This window comes from Chiroxiphia lanceolata, chromosome Z (genome assembly GCF_009829145.1).
Source record: "Chiroxiphia lanceolata isolate bChiLan1 chromosome Z, bChiLan1.pri, whole genome shotgun sequence".
In the NCBI taxonomy this organism is placed as follows: domain Eukaryota; kingdom Metazoa; phylum Chordata; class Aves; order Passeriformes; family Pipridae; genus Chiroxiphia; species Chiroxiphia lanceolata.
The window spans coordinates 52,262,359-52,266,910 of record NC_045671.1 but is presented as its reverse complement, the minus strand read 5'-3'; the positions used below and the strand labels follow the sequence as shown (position 1 = coordinate 52,266,910).

The following is a 4,552-nucleotide window of genomic DNA, read 5'->3' as shown; positions in this document are numbered from 1 at the left end:
AGAGGAGACGAATTCACGGCGAAGTGTAAAATAGAGAACGGAATAATAATGACACTTGCAGGAAAAAGAGAGATCCAAGTAGGTCGGGTAAATAAATCCTCTTCTCTTCCTCTTTCTTGCCCTTTCCTTCTTCTTCTCCAGTGAGAGCGCACGATGCGGTTGCGAAGAAAAAAAAAGAAAATCGGTGGAAATTGCCCTCAAAAAGATTCTTTTTGTTTGTTTTGCTTGTTTGCCTAAAAAAAGTATTTCGGGTAAAAACTCATCAGCCAGAAGAAGAAGCCCTCCCCCAAAATAAAAAAAAAATAGGCAAGAATGGTCAAAATAGTACGGTATTAAGATGTGAACGCGTTCTCTCTTTCTCTCTCCGGACTTTCCCCCCTCCCCCCCAATTCTCCCCTCTCTGTTTTCTTCCCCCTTTTTTTTCTTTCTTTCTCGAGCTTGGTTTTTTTTTTTTTTTTTTTTTTTTTTTAGTTGTTGTTTGTTTTTTTTTTTTTTCAGTTTTCACTCTCTCTTCTTCTCTTCTCCTGCAGAAATGAGCGAAAGGCACAAGGAGGAAGGGTGGAAAAAAGAAGAAAAGGAAGGAGAAGAGGGAGATTAAGGGGGGGCAAAAAACTAATTAGAATATGCAAGAAAGGGAAGGGGGGAGAGACGGGGAGAGAGGGAGAGAGCGCGGGGGAGAGAGAGAGAGAGAGAGAAAGAGAGAGAGAGGGAGAGAGAGAGAAAGAGAGAGACGCAAAAAATGAATGCGTTTAAACGGGAAGCCTAGCAGAGCAATGTTTCCGAAAGGGGGATCTGCGCGAATGTCTGTATATAGTGAACTTTGACACTACTATTGAAACTGACACGTTTCTATGGAGATCGCTGCCTTATATGGAGCTCGTGTCAAGGAGCCAAGAGAAGGGCTGCTGGCAACTGATAATCAAAGGCGACTGACTGGTCAGAGCCCTGAATTGGGGGAGAGAAAATGGGAGGCTAAGGTTAGCCAAGCCTCTTTCACTCCATTGGTTACCCCCCCACCCGGGCTTTCTGAACCCCCCCCTTTTTTTTTTTTTTTTTTTTTTTTTAATTCTCCGTCTACCTAGTGACTGGGATGGGGAAGGGAGGGGAGGAGAGAGGGGGGGAGGGAGGGCAAGGAGAGGGAGCGGGATTCTTCTGACAAGCACAATTTTACATTGAGATCTCCCTGTGCTGCTATTTACTTTGAGATCTGATTAGTATGGGTCGTCTACGGTCCTTCTACCCCGCCCCCCCCCCCCCAGCACACACATGAACAGAGGACCATGCATTGCGATGGGCAGAAAGGGGGAATAAAAGGAGCTCCCCATGAAAAGTTAGTGTGAGGTTTTGGGTTTTTTTCACCTCCACGTCGGAAGTCGGGATTTTCTCCTGCTTTCCCATTGCAAAAGCCAGTCCAGGGGGTTAAATGATGGAGAAGAAAACACTCGCGCTGCACGGAGGAAGCGGCGCGCTTGTGGGCGCACCCTTGCATGCACACTGTGCGTGAGCGTCCACGCACATATTCACATCCCCATATGTGCTCTCATCTCACCTTGGGCTATTTTGCCACCTGTCCCTTCTCCCTCACCCCTCATTCCTCACCTGACACGCCCACCCGCCGCCTTGAAGGACTCCGCGCTTCCCCCGGGGGGTTCATCCCCTCCCCTTTAATTTTACTTTCGGGGTGTGTGAGCGGTCAGAACAGCCCGAAACGCCCAGCACGCAATGCCCTCCCCCCAGAGCCCCTGATCTCCCAAAGTGAGTCACGCCGCGTGGGTACGGGGGATGCGCGGGGGGGGTGGTGGTGGGATGTTGCTCCCCTTCCTTTCTCTCCGCTCCCCTCCGCGGCCCGGTGCGGCCTCGGCCCCAGCGGAGCAGGAATCGCTGACGCCGGCTGCCATCTAGTGGGCACCGAGCCGTCGGGCCGGGGGAGCCCTGGGGGGGCCGCCGAAGCTGTCTGCGGCCTTTCACCCCCCTTCCCTCTTAAAAAAAAAAAAAAAAATTCTCTCTCTTTTAAAATTTTTAATATAAAACTGCGCTGGAGAGAATAACCCCTTCTTTCTGGTTTCTACCTCTCTCACTAGCCTGCCTTCCTGGCAGCTTCCCTTTGCCAGAAGTCTGAAATCAGGTTGAAAGACTGCATGTGAAAAAGAAGAAACAGACTGTAGAAACTGAACCCCCTAACAAAAAAAGCCCTTCAAAAATAACATCCACAACCTGCTCTACTGGACACTGCTCCTAGCTCCCATTAAAGTTTATAATCAGATTAGAAGCTGCATGAAAAACCTGCCGGAAGGAAGAAAAGGGATGAAATAGATGACAGAAGTTTTATTGTAATTATTTATTTTTGTATAAGTAATGTTGCTTAATTAAGAATGAAGAGGAAAAAAAAAAGGCCCCCTAACTTTGATGTATCGTGATCACGATATTTTCTTTCTTTCCCTGTCAGCTCTGAAATCTGAAACTGGGAGCCGCCTGGAGAGAAGAATCCTTCATCATTTCTGAGATCAGAATAAACGCTTGATTTTGCCCCGAAATAATGAAGAGATTTTTCAATGAGTGCCTTGACCAAGCCGTCTCTGTTGTATATTGCATTGATAAAAAGGATGTTATTGACTATGCAACAGTAGGCTTCTTTCCTCTCTCTCTCTTTCCAAATAAACTCTCGGTCCTGTCTTTTGGTCAGTGAAAAGGTGAAACGAATAAGATTAAATAGGACAAAAAAAGCAAGCTTGGTATGTATATCATCTAGATTTTACTTCCCAGACTGTGAAGAGGCGCGGAGTAAAAGAGGCAGAGCAAGGCACGGAGAGAGAGAGGGGGGAGAGAGAGAGAGAGAGACAGAGACACAGACACAGACAGAGGCAGAAAGCCTGAGAGAAGGTGGACGGACCCAGCAGCCGCAGCCTGGTTCCTCCCGGACCGGGCACCCTGCCGACGGCCCCGACTCCCCGGGCCACCCCAGGCAAGTCGCCGCTTCCTTCCTCGTGGTTTCGGGGCGGAGGGAGGGGTGTGGAGCCGCGACACTTGGCGGGGAGACCTTCCCCAACCTTCCCCAACCTTCCCCCACCCCTAGGCTACCCCCCGCCTCACCCACTGGCCTCATTCAATTTGAGCATCCCGTTATTTGGGAGCAGTGAGAGGTGCATAGTACTAATTTTGTCCGAGATTTTTTCTCCCCCCTCCCTTCCCTTCCCTTCCCCTTTCCCCCTATAGAAACATGTGTGGGTATTTCCACTGCCCCCCTCGCCAGATAATGAGCGTGTCTCGCAGAGATGACCCACACGAGTAAGACAGGCACCGACCCCACATCCTAGCTTCAGCAGCAGAGGCAGGGCGCCTGGATGGGGAAGTGCAAGCATTTTATCGGTCTTCTCTTTCACCTGCTCTGTTACTTGATCACCTAATGAAAAGATCGATTGCGGCCTGTTTATCTGGGTGATAGTGTGAACAGATTACAGGGACAGCGATCAGATATTTCGCAGCCAGGCTGGGCGCAACTGTAATCCGGAGGGGGCCCCAAAACACACTCAAACTGCGCTGGTCTGGGCAGCTGGAGTTGTGCAGCAGGGAGGAATTTTCTCCCTTCGCCTGACTGGAAACGCCTGGTGGTTTTCATTCGTTCCGTGTGGAGGAAAAGCAATTTTTAAAAGTGGGTTTTAGAAAAAGGGGATGGGTAAAGGTCCGGTGAAGTTTGTGTGAGTCCTGAGGAAAACCCCATCTGCGACGTCCTGTGGTTGTGTAGTAGCTTGTTGGGGAGGGAAGCCGGGACGCTGGGCATCCATCAGTAAAAGTACTAGCCTCATGCCTCAGCTGACTAGGTTAAAGCACAGTTCAGTCGACGAGAGGCTTTTCCTCTCCCCGACAAATTACTGGGACACTTAGAAATGGCCACAACTCACATTTAATTGGGAAATGAGCTTTGATTCCTTTTTAACTTCTGCAGATCTGGAATGCGCTGGGGACCTGGGGACTTAATTTTCCCCTGTAGCACCAGACACTACTTTCCCCAGGCCAGGGTCTGCACTGCGATCTGAAGGTGGTAGAGTTTTGAGAGGATTCAGGAGCTGGTTTTGGTGGTTGTTGTTGGTGTTTATTCCCTTTTTTTTTCTTTTTTTTTTTTTTTCTTTTTTCTTTTTTTTTTTTCCCCTCCTATTTTTTTCTTTTCCCCCTTTCTGTGTCTCTCTTCTCCACCCCAGCCTCCCTCGTGTAATCCAACCCGGGACAGAGCTGATTCCCCTCTTTTCTGCAGTCCTCTTGTCCCCTCCGGAAAGCAAAAGTTCCTCTGGAGATTAGTTGTGACAATTTTTGCACGCTGTTTCTGGTGGGAAGGGAGGCGGGGGGGGATGGGGTGGGTCGGGTGTGTGTTAGTGTATAATATAAACCCCAATTGGTGATAGTATTATTATTATTTTGTGAGTGGTCGGGTTGCACTTAATTTGAGCTGAGATACGTGGTCTGTGTTTTCCTAAACAAACATTAGGTGCCTGTTTCACCTGTCAAGCTTCACAAGGCACCATGTACACTAAAAAATGTACTCACACACATACGGATG

The 4,552-nt window shown here is 48.9% G+C and overlaps 1 long non-coding RNA gene across 1 annotated transcript; it reads left to right on the top strand.

The window, feature by feature from the left end:
- Positions 1-628: 628 nt before the first annotated feature.
- Positions 629-2,534, top strand: LOC116780204. The gene is made up of 2 exons (XR_004354375.1): positions 629-977; positions 2,447-2,534. It is a non-coding gene; the product is annotated as an uncharacterized LOC116780204 (long non-coding RNA).
- The last annotated feature ends 2,018 nt before the right edge of the window (positions 2,535-4,552 follow it).